The 13280-nt window shown below is 35.6% G+C and overlaps 1 protein-coding gene across 1 annotated transcript in view; it reads right to left on the reverse strand.

Moving 5' to 3' along the window:
• The window catches only part of SLC15A5 (solute carrier family 15 member 5), a 92454-nt gene that overhangs the window by 59131 nt on the left and 20043 nt on the right, over nt 1–13280 (reverse strand). The window lies entirely within an intron of this gene.

Below are 13280 nucleotides of genomic sequence, written 5' to 3' on the forward strand. Positions count from 1 at the left end.
TTACCACTAAATGTTAGGATGGATACCCTGTTGAAAACATTTACATGTAAACATCATACCACTTCCTTGGATTAATCCATTAGACTTAATAGAAAACTCATGCCTTCTATGCAAATAATTTTGGATGTCATGTAGGCTCAGCCTTTAAAAAACTCCATTATCATTGTAGTTCTCAAATTGATTTTCTGTACCAGGAGCAGAAATGGGAAGTTGACGAAAATACTGAAATGAAAAATTCAACTGAGACTTCAAGTTCTGGTTTAAATGTGCAGGGCAAACACACCAGGTGTGCACATTTTAAAATAAAACAGATGAACTATTTTAAGTGTTTTATTGCAAAACTTAAAGATTGTAGTTATTACTATTTAAAAAAAAAAACTTTTAGAAAGCAATTTTCCTATTCTTTGGACCTTTAAGTCCTTGGCTTTAATGTTCTACTCTTCTGACCTTGATCTAGTCATGAATATCTATGCTACTTAATTATAATAAGAAAAAGCCTACATTGCACTCTAGATGGTAGATGCACACTTTTTTTTTCTTTGGTCACCTGCCAGTTCTCAAAATTATAGCACTGGGAAGAAATGCAAATGAAAGCTGTGCTTGACAGCTAAACATAATGGAATGCATGGTCCACATTTGAAAAGTTACCTTAAAATAAAAGGTAGCATATAAAAAATCATTTCTTTAAGGTCACCTATGGCTTTGAATTACAGCTTTGAGGAATTTCCAATTTAGTCATCAGAGAGAAAGAAGCCAAAATAAAGATTATATACTTCACTAGAGGAAAGACAGAGTTCTACTTCATCATAGTTGGGTGATCTTAGAAATAGTAAACAAAACAAGGAAAACAAAGCACAACCCTCAAATATTCATTTTATAGAGGCTTGTGTAAAGTCAGCCACTGGAGAACATTTTCTATGCTAATTGTTCCTGTAGCTAATAAAGTTTTACCTTGTTAACATCCAAAAACAGGTTACCTTATCACATGTTAAAATATGTAATATATGGACTGCAATAGGCTGGTAGTAAACAGAGTTGATTATGTAGATCTGTATTAGTTGAAGGAGAATTGTATTTCTTTATTCAGATGAATATATATTCAAATAGTAGATTAAGAAGCAAATGAATGGATGCTGAATAGTTATTTAGAAAATTTGAATCCAAAAATAGTATATATGAATGTATGTATACCTATGTGTGCATATGTGTGTGTGTATTCACAAAACCCCAAATTATTTGATAATTAGACACTTGAGAAAGTGCCAAAGTGGTTTTTAGGAAAAATCATATACTTTACATTTTCTTCTTTTTTTTTTGCTATTTGGGACTTTTTGCATATTGACCCCAAGAATGGGGTCTATCAGGAGGACATGTACTGCTAAGTGTGGTCCACAGACCACAGAGCTCTCAGAAACAGGACAGTGTATAATATTTTCAATGCTTCACTGCCTCAGTATGTGGTGTAATAGAATGAACTCCAGTCTAAGAAAAAGAAGACGTGGGTTCTGGTTTCACTGCAGCTCTTTTCTGTGACATCTTAAGCAAGTCATTTAATTATATTATGTCTCAGTTTCTGTGCTCAGTTTAACAATAACAAACACTGATTGAACACTTACCATATTCAAGTATTTATAAGACACAGGAATTTCTAATTGTTTTTATAAATAGATCATTTCAACATGTGTGGTAAATAAAATGATAAAGGTGTGTTCAGAGTGCTACAGGAGGAGGGGCAAAGCATCCAGAAGCTAGAAGCATCCAGAAGCATCTGCAAAAGGTGCCCTTCCTACCTACCTTGTAGGTGTAGGATAAAAATAAAATAACATTGGTGAATGTGCCTCATTTTTAAAAATGTAACTCATTGCATTACTATTGGTAGTAGCTGTATAGAGAAATAAAAGGAAAAGAAAAATATGTTACGAACTAAGGTCTGAGTTAAACAAGATGAATAGAGAGACTTAACAATGGAACAGAATAGAAACTCCAAAAGTGCAAGTGAAAGTACGCAATGAAGATGGCATCTAAAATCAGTTTGAAAAACATAAGCTTTTTAATAAGTAAGGTTAGGATAAGTTGGTAATAATATGGAAAAAAGATACAGTTGGGTTTATTCTTAAAAGATATTCTGACATAATTTATGAAGGGGTCAGAGAGGTAAAGAAAAGAGGCAATAAAATGAATACTAAAATAAAATGTGGATTAATTCTTTTATAACCTGAAAGTGAGTAAAACTTTTTACCACGACTCAAAATTTAGAAGCAGTAAGGGAGAATATTGATGAATTTTATTACAAACATAAACCCCAATGAAAGACAAAACAAACACATGGAAAAACTTGTGCATAAAAAATAACACAAGAAGCAAGTTAAAAATATGTATGATAAATAGGAAATAATATTTGCAACTTTTATCATAGATAAAATGTTAATACTCCCAAAATATAAAAATACTCTAAAATTGACAAGAAAGGAACAACCAAACAACCTACTCTTAACAAATTGAACAAAGAAGCAATCACAAGGGAATTTAGAAAATATCTGGACACAGATCAAAACAAAAACACACTATACCAAAACTTATGAGATGCAGCAAGAGTGGTAAATACTAACATGAAAGTTTTTAATGGCAAATGTTTATATTAATGAAGAATGATCTCAAATCAATAACCTTACACCTCAAGGAGCTAGAGAAAGAAGAATGAACAATACAAAGTCAGAAGAAGGAAGGAAATAATAAAGATTAGAGCAGAGATAAAATAGAGAATGGAAAACAATAGAAAAAACTCAATGAAAACATGTTGGTTTTTGGAAAGATTCAAAAAATTAACAAACCCTATCTAGACTAAGAAAAATAGAGGAAAGACTCTAATAATTAAAAATAGAAATGAAAGGAGACATTACGAATGGTGTCACAGAAATAAAAAGGCTTATAGAGGAACAATTATACACCAACAAATTATATAACCTAGAAGAAATGGATAGCTTTCTATAAACATACAACCTATTAAGACTGAATCATGACAAAATAGAAAATCTGAAAAGACCTAAAACTAGTGGAAAAACTTAAACAGTAATCAAAAACCCCCTAGAAGAAATGCCCAAGACCAGATGGATCCACTGGAGAATTCTACCAAACATTTAAAGAAGAATTAACACCAGTTTTTCTTGAACTCTTGCAAAGACTCTAAAAAGAGAAAACATTCCCAACTATTCTGAGGCCAGCATTACTTTGATACCAAAACCAGACAAAGACATAACAAGAAAAGAAAAGTAGAGACCAATAGTTCTGATGAATATTGATACAAAATAGTAACAAACCAAGTTGAATAGCACATTAAAGGGGTCATAGACCACAGACAAGTGGAATTTATACCTGGAATTCAAAAATAGTTCAACATACAAAAATCAATCAGTGTAATACATCACACTAACAAAATGAAGGACAAAAACCACATGATCATCTCAATGGATGCAGAAAAAACATTTGACAAAATTCAACACCCTTTCATGATAAAAACATTAGACAAAGTAAGAATAGCAGGAAACTACCTTAACATAATAAAAGTTACATATGAATATCCCACAGCTCACATCATACTCAATGGGAAAGACTGAATGCTTTTCCTCTAAGATTAGGAACAAGGCAAAGATGCCCACTCTTGCTGCTATTATTGAACATAGTGCTGGAAGTTTCAGACAGAGAAATAACAAGAGAAAAAGAACTAAAAAGCATACAAATCAGAATAGAAGAAGGAAAAGTGCCTCTGTTCACAGACGGCATAATCTTATATGTACCAAATGCTAGGAATTCGACACAAAAGTCATTGGAATTAATAAAGGAATTCAGTAGTTTCAGTATACAAGATCAGCACTCAAAAGTCAGTTGCATTTCTATAATGAACGATGACTGATCTGAAAGTAAATTAAGGAAACATAGCATTGAAAAGATAAATACTTAGAAATAAACTTAACCAAGAAGATGAAAGACTTGTATAGTGGAAACTATAAAACTTTACCAAAAAAAAATTGAAGAATATACAAATAAATGGAAAGATATCCTGTGCTTGTGAATTGGAAGACTTAATATTGTTAAAATGTCCATACTAGCCAAAGTGATCTATGGATTCAATGCAATCCCTGTCAAAATCTCAATAGCATTTTTGCAGAAATAGAAAAAAATTCCTGAAATTCATATGGAATATTAATAGTTAAAACAAACTTGAAAAAAGAAAATTGAAGTTGGATGTCCCACACGTCTTGATTTTAAAACATACTACAAAGTAACAGTAATTAAGAGTGCAAGGTTCTGATATGATGATAGGTATATAGACCAATGGAACAGAGTAGAAAACCCAGAAATACACCCTTGCATATGTTGCCAAATAATTTTCAACAAGGGTGCCAAGACTACATAAGGGGGAAAGGACAGTCTCTTTAACAAATAGGGTGGGGAAAATTGGATATCCACATGCAAAAGAATGAAGTTGGATCCTTGCTTTACACCATATACAAAAATTAACTCAAAATAAATTAAAGACCTAAAAGTAAGAGCTAAAACTATTAAACTCCTACAGGAAGAAACTACAGGGCAACAGCTTCAGTAGACTGGATTTAGCAATCATTTCTTGGACATGACAATAAAACACAGGCAACAAAAAAATTTAAAAACAGACAAATGGGACGGCATCAAACATGAAAACTTCTGCATTTCAAAGAAAACAATCCACAGGGTGAAAAGGCAACGTATGGAATGGGAGAAAATAATTGCATAACGTATGTCTGATATGGGGTTAATATCCAGAATGTATAATGAATTTCTACAACTTAATAACAACCCCCCCAACCTCAAATAACCTGTTTAAAAATGACCAAAGGACTTGAATAGACGTTTCTTCAAATGAGATTTACAGATGGCCGATACACACATGAAAAGATGCTGAACATCACTAATTACTAGGGAAATGCAAACCAAAACCATAATGAGGCTGAGTGTCATGGTTCACACCTCTAATCCCAGCACTTTGGGAGGACGAGGTGGCAAAATCCTTTGAGCTCAGGAGTTTGAGATCAGCCTAGGCAACATAGGGAGACTCTGCCTTTGAAATAATAATAATAATAAACAGGATATCACTTCATAACCATCATTCAAAATGGGTAATATTAAAATATCAGAAAATTACTGCATTGACAAAGATGTGGAGAAATTGTGGGTAACCCTTGTGCACTGTTGGCGGAAATGTAAAATGATGCAGCCTTTATGGAAAGCAGTAAACAGAGTTCTCAAAAACTTTAAAGTAGAATTACTACTATATGATCCAGCAATCCCACTTCTGAGTATATATCCACAAGAATTCAAAGTCAGATTGTGAGGAAACATTTACATACCCACATTCATCTCAGCATTATTTATATTTGCCAAGAGCTAGGCACATCCCACATGTCCATTGTTACACAAGTGAATAAAGAAAATGTGGCATATATATACAATGGAATGTTATGTGGCACTAATATCCTAATATTCTCAAGGTATATCCATGTTGTAGCATGTGACAGGATGCTACAACATGGATAAACCTTGAGGATATTAGGCTAAGTGAGTTGCAATAAAAGGACAAATACTGTATGATTCCACTCATATGAAGTATCTAAAGCAGTCAAAAAATAGAAACAGAAAGTAGAAAGGCATTTACCAAGGGCTAGGAGCAGTGGGGGGGAGGAATTAGTGTTTAGTGGATATACAGCTTTAGTGTTGCGGCAAGATGAAAAAGTTCTAGAAATCCGTTGCATAACAATGTGAATATACTTAACACTACTGAACGGTACACTTAAAATGATTAAGGTGGCTTATTTCACTTAACACCGTGTCTTCCAGTTCTACTCGTGTTGCTGCAAATGACAGGATTTTATTCCTTTTTATGGCTGAATAGTATTCCATTGTGTATAGATACCACATTTTCTTTATCCATTCATTTGTTGTTGGACGCCTAGACTGATTCCATATCTCAGCTATTGTGAGTAGTGCTGCAATAAATATGAGGGTGCAAATGTCTCTGATATATTGACTTCCCTTCCTTTGCATAAATGAATGAAACTGGAAGACATTATGTTAAGTGAAATAAGCCCAGAGAAATTTAAACATTGCATGTTCTCATTTACATGTGGAAGCTAAAAAAAAGCTGATCTCAAAGAAGTAAAACATAGAACAGAGGATATTAGAGGCTGGGAAGCATAGAGGAAAGGGAGAGATTTATTAAGTGACACAAAATTATAGCTAGGTAGGAGGAATATGTAGTAGTGTTCCATACCACTGTAGGATGACTATAGTTAACAATAAAATATTATGTAGTTTTAGATAGTTAGAAGAAGGATATTGAATTTTCCCAACACAAAGAAATGATGTTTGAGATGATGGATCTGCCAGTTACCCTGATGTGATTACTATACATTATATGTATTGAAACATCACTAGGTACCTCATAAATATGTACAATTATTATTATCAATTAAAAGCTACAATAAATAGTCCTGATACCCGAATGCCTAAGCTGAAAATTACATGTTCATCTTATACACTCAGAAAAAAAGTGATAAAGGTGGTAAATTTTATATTATGTGTGTGTGTGTTTTTTTGTTTTTTTGTTTTTTTACCGCAATAAATACTACAACCCTATAGAAAAGTTGAACTAGAAACATGAACAGGTAATTCACTGAAAAAGAAATTCAAAATGCTCTAAGGCAATGAAAAGATTCTCAACTCTTCTCAAAATAAGAATAATACAAATTTAAACCACAGCAAGATACCATTTTCCACCCTCGACTTAGCAAAAATCCCAAAGTTTGACAATATACTTTGAGAGGCTGTGGGGAAACAGGCATTCTTGTCCATTTTTGGTAGAAATACAAAATAGTGCCACAACCACTATAGAAAGGAATTTGGCAACATATAGAAAAATTATATTTGGACTTACTTTTGATTTGAATCTATCCTAAAGATATACTGGCAAAAAAAAAAAAAAAAAAAAAAGCAAAGAGAAACATGCACCAAGCTATTTATCAGAATCTACTTAATACAGCAAATGTAAAAAAGCAACCCAAATGTCTATCCATATGGGACTGGTAAAATAAATGATAGTTTGTTACACAATAAATATACAATTATAAAATGATCCCTAAACTATACTAACTAAAAAAAAAGCAAGTGAGAAAAGTGTGCATTATATGTTACTTCTTCCATCAAAAGGGCAGACAGTATCTATGCCTACATGCACACACACATATTTTAATATTTGCATTTATTTAAAAAATGGAAGGGTAATCCAGAAAACCGAGGAAGCAATGAAAAACAGCAAGAGGTTTATCTGAACGACTAAGGTACCAACATGAAGGGGACTTCACTGTCCAAATATGGAAACAAATTTGAGAATCACTAGCTGTAGTAGACTGAAACACATCAAAAATGCTTAAGAGCATAAATTCATAATTATAGTTTTTTTAAAAAAGAAATCCTAATAATTACTTTTGCAGAATGTTGAAATTCAACTCAATAATTTGAAAATCTATAGATAGAAGGAAATACTTAAATGTTTATCTTCTTTTTATTACATAAACTATACCTCAATGTAACTAGTTGATGAGGAGATATTTGTCTTTATGAAATTATTTCAGTTAGTAAAAGAGGAAGAAATATAGAATGTAATCACCTTGCAATCCTCAATAAAATGTTGGATTTGGGAAAAATAATCAATGAATGCTAACTCTGCAAAAACAGACATTATGCTTCTTAATTAAAGTACATAATGCCACCTATGAAGAAATTTGGCCAAAATGAAATCTGAATCTGCAAGTATCTAGGTCTATTAGAAAATTTACAGGACCGCTTAGTGCAGAGCTGAGTTCAATTCCTGGATATCCTTGTTAACTTTCTGTCTCTGTTGATCTGTTGACAGTGACATCTACAGAACTCTCCACCCCAAATCAACAGAATATACATTCTTCTCAGCACCACATCGCACTTATTCCAAAATTGACCACATAGTTGGAAGTAAAGCACTCTTCGGCAAATGTAAAAGAACAGAAATTATAACAAACTGTCTCTCAGACCACAGTGCAATCAAACTAGAACTCAGGATTAAGAAACTCACTAAAAACCGCTCAACTACATGGAAAATGAACAACCTGCTCCTGAATGATGACTGGGTACATAACGAAATGAAGGCATAAATAAAGATGTTCTTTGAAACCAATAAGAACAAATACACAACATACCAGAATTTCTGGGACACATTTAAAGCAGTGTGTAGAGGCAAATTTATAACACTAAATGCACACAAGAGAAAGCAGGAAAGATCTAAAATTGACATGCTAACATCACAATTAAAAGAACTAGAGAAGCAAGAGCAAACACATTCAAAAGCTAGCAGAAGGCAAGAAATGACAGAGATCAGAGCAGAACTGAAGGAGACAGAGACACAAAAAAACCCTTCAAAAAATCAGTGAGTCCAGGAGCTGGTTTTTTGAAAAGATCAACAAAATTGATAGACCGCTAGCAAGACTAATAAAGAAGAAAAGAGAGAAGAATCAAATAGATGCAATAAAAAATGATAAAGGGGATATCACCACCGATCACACAGAAATACAAACTACCATCAGAGAATACTATAAACACCTCTACACAAATAAACTAGAAAACCTAGGAGAAATGGATAAATTCCTGGACACACAAACTCTCCCAAGACTAAACCAGGAAGGAGTTGAATCCCTGAATAGACCAATAGCAGGCTCTGAAATTGAGGCAATAATTAATAGCCTACCAACCAAAAAAATTCGAGGACCAGATGGATTCACAGCCGAATTCTACCAGAGGTACAAGGAGGAGCTGGTACCATTCCTTCTGAAACTATTCCAATCAATAGAAAAAGAGGGAATCCTCCCTAACTCATTTTATGAGGCCAACATCCTGATACCAAAGCCTGGCAGAGACACACACAAAAAAGAGAACTTTAGACCAATATCCCTGATGAACATCGGTGCAAAAATCCTCAATAAAATACTGGCAAACCGGATCCAGCAGCACATCTAAAAGCTTATCGACCATGATCAAGTGGGCTTCATCCCTGGGATGCAAGACTGGTTCAACATACACAAATCAATAAACGTAATCCAGCATATAAACAGAACCAAAGACAAAAACCACATGATTATCTCAATAGATGCAGAAAAGGCCTTTGACAAAATTCAACAGCCCTTCATGCTAAAAACGCTCAATAAATTCGGTATTGATGGAATGTATCTCAAAATAATAAGAGCTATTTATGACAAACCCACAGCCAATATCATACTGAATGGGCAAAAACTGGAAAAATTCCCTTTGAAATCTGGCACAAGACAGGGATGCCCTCTCTCACCACTCCTATTCAACATAGTGTTGGAAGTTCTGGCTAGGGCAATCAGGCAAGAGAAAGAAATAAAGTGTATTCAGTTAGGAAAAGAAGAAGTCAAATTGTCCCTGTTTGCAGTTGACATGATTGTATATTTAGAAAACCCCATCGTCTCAGCCCAAAATCTCCTTAAGCTGATAAGCAACTTCAGCAAAGTCTCAGGATACAAAATTAATGTGCAAAAATCACAAGCATTCTTATACACCAGTAACAGACAGACAGAGAGCCAAATCATGAGTGAACTCCCATTCACAATTGCTTCAAAGAGAATAAAATACTTAGGAATCCAACTTACAAGGGATATGAAGGACCTCTTCAAGGAGAACTACAAACCACTGCTCAGTGAAATAAAAGAGGACACAAACAAATGGAAGAACATACCATGCTCATGGATAGGAAGAATCAGTATCGTGCAAATGGCCATACTGCCCAAGGTAATTTATAGATTCAATGCCACTCCCATCAAGCTACCAATGACTTTCTTCACAGAACTGGAAAAAAACACTTTAAAGTTAATATGGAACCAAAAGAGAGCCTGCATTGCCAAGACAATTCTAAGCTAAAAGAACAAAGCTGGAGGCATCACGCTACCTGAGTTCAAACTATACTGCAAGGCTATAGTAATCAAAACAGCATGGTACTCATACCAAAACAGAGATATAGACCAATGGAACAGAACAGAACCCTCAGAAATAATAACACACGTCTACAACCATGTGACATTTGACAAATATGACAAAAACAAGAAATGGGGAAAGGATTCCTTATTTAATAAATGGTGCTGGGGGCCGGGTGCGGTGGCTCAAGCCTGTAATCCCAGCACTTTGGGAGGCCGAGACGGGCGGATCACGAGGTCAGGAGATCGAGACCATCCTGGCGAACACCGTGAAACCCCGTCTCTACTAAAAAATACAAAAAAAAACTAGCCGGGCGAGGTGGCGGGTGCCTGTAGTCCCAGCTACTCGGGAGGCTGAGGCAGGAGAATGGCGTAAACCTGGGAGGCGGAGCTTGCAGTGAGCTGAGATCCGGCCACTGCACTCCAGCCCGGGCTACAGAGCGAGACTCCGTCTCAAAAAAAAAAAAATAAAAAAAAAATAAAAAAATAAAAAATAAATGGTGCTGGGAAAATTGGCTAGCCATATGCAGAAACCTGAAACTTGATCCCTTACTTACACCTTATACAAAAATTAATTCAAGATGGATTAAAGACATAAATGTTAGACCTAAAACCATAAACAACCCTAGAAGAAAACCTAGGCAATACCATTCAGGACATAGGCATGGGCAAGGACTTCATGACTGAAACACCAAAAGCAATGGCAACAAAAGCCAGAATTGACAAATGGGATCTAATTAAACTAAAGAGCTTCTGCACAGCAAAAGAAACTACCATCCGAGTGAACAGGCAACCTACAGAATGGGAAAAAATTTTTGCAATCTGCTTATCTGACAAAGGGCTAATATCCAGAATCTACAAAGAACTCAAACAAAGTTACAAGAAAAAACACCCCCTCAAAAAGTGAGTGAAGGATATGAGCAGACACTTCTCAAAAGAAGATATTTGTGCAGCCAACACACACATGAAAAAATGCTCATCATCACTGGCCATCAGAGAAACGCAAATCAAAACCATAATGAGATAGCATCTGACACCAGTTAGAATGGCAATCATTAAAAAGTCAAGAAACAACAGGTGCTGGAGAGGATGTGAAGAAGTAGGAACACTTTTACACTGTTGGTGGGACTGTAAACTAGTTCTAGCATTGTGGAAGACAGTGTGGTGATTCCTTCAGGATCTAGAACTAGAAATACCATTTGACCCAGCCATCCCATTACTGGGTATATACCCAAAGGATTATAAATCATGCTGCTATAAAGACACATGCACACATATGTTTATTGCGGCACTATTCCCAAAAACAAAGACTTGGAACCAACCCAAATGTCCATCAGTGATAGACTGGATTAAGAAAATGTGGCACATATACACCATGAAATACTATGCAGCCATAAAAAAGGATGAGTTCGGCGGCCGGGCGCGGTGGCTCAAGCCTGTAATCCCAGCACTTTGGGAGGCCGAGACGGGCGGATCACAAGGTCAGGAGATCGAGACCATCCTGGCTAACATGGTGAAACCCCGTCTCTACTAAAAATACAAAAAAACTAGCCGGGCGAGGTGGCGGGCGCCTGTAGTCCCAGCTACTTGGGAGGCTGAGGCAGGAGAATGGCGTAAACCCGGGAGGCGGAGCTTGCAGTGAGCTGAGATCCGGCCACTGCACTCCAGCCTGGGCAACAGAGCGAGACTCCGTCTCAAAAAAAAAAAAAAAAGGATGAGTTCATGTCCTTTGTAGGGACATGGATGCAGCTGGAAACTATCATTCTCAGCAAACTATCGCAAGGACAAAAAACCAAACACCGCATGTTCTCACTCATAGATGGGCATTGATCAATGAGAACACTTGGACACAGGAAGGGGAACACGACACACCAGGGCCTGTCGTGGGGTGGGGGGAGGGGGGAGGGATAGTATTAGGAGATATACCTAATGTAAATGATGAGTTAATGGGTGCAGCACACCAACATGGCACATGTATACATATGTAACAAACCTGCACATTGTGCACATGTACCCTAGAATTTAAAGTATAATAATAATAAAAAAAAAATTTACAGGAAATACAGAGGGAAAGCTCTATGCGGATGCAATTCACAAAATCCAGACTACGGGAAATACTCTAAGAAATGTTACGATTTCTTTTTAAAACTGATAAATTAGGGGCCAGGCGTGGTGGCTCATGCCTGTAATCCCAGTACTTTGGAGGCCGAGGCAGGTGGATCACGAGGTCAGGGGATCAGGAGGTCAGGAGATTGAGACCATCATGGCTAACACAGTGAAACCCCATGTCTACTAAAAATACAAGAAATTAGTCGGGCGTGTGGTGGGCACCTGTAGTCCCAGCTACTCAGGAGGCTGAGGCAAGAGAATGGTGTGAACCCGGGAGGTGGAGCTTGCAGTGAGCCGAGATCGAGCCACTGCACTCCACCCTGGGCAACAGAGCAAGACTCCGTCTCAAAAAAATATATATATAAATAATAATAATAAATAGAGATACAGATGCATGGGGAATATATATATATATAAAATGTATAGTTTATGGGACATATCTGGCATTTGGAATGTTTAAACCTTTTTTGGATTTGATTTGAACAAATTATAAAAAAAAAAAAAAAAATTTCAAAAAGGAAACAATCAGGGAGATTTTAACAGTGACCAGATATTTGATGGTGTTAAGAAATCTTCTTCCTCCACAAACACATATGTGGGTGTGTGTGACAGAGACAGAGATTGATAATGACATTGTGGTTATGTTTTTCAAACGGAATTTAACTTTTATGTATACACCTACATAATATATTACATATAAATAAATATAACAAAATACACGAATAAGAAATGCTATAATACTTAGTTTTTGCTTGAAAATTACCTGGGTAAGAAGAAGAAAAAATGAGTGAAGATGAGTTGATAATTGCTGAAGCTCAGAGCTACCCAAGTGAGGTTCAGGTATAATCTTTAACTACTTTTGTTTATGCCTAAGATATTCCATTATTAAAACTTTTTTAACCATGGAAAGAAAGGAAGATGGGGAGAAGAGGAATCTCTACCTCTAAACTTTTCATTGGATCTAAATCTTGCCATTAGAATCCCATTGCAAAGAAGCAGTCTTAATATTTACTTAAAAATATTCTTGGAGACCATTGCTTTATCAAGGGTAATGACAGACACAATTTTCAAATTCCGAGTTGAAAGAGAAGTTATAAAGAATCAAAGAGAAAGAAGATC

The sequence above is a fragment of the Theropithecus gelada genome, chromosome 11 (assembly GCF_003255815.1).
Source record: "Theropithecus gelada isolate Dixy chromosome 11, Tgel_1.0, whole genome shotgun sequence".
In the NCBI taxonomy this organism is placed as follows: domain Eukaryota; kingdom Metazoa; phylum Chordata; class Mammalia; order Primates; family Cercopithecidae; genus Theropithecus; species Theropithecus gelada.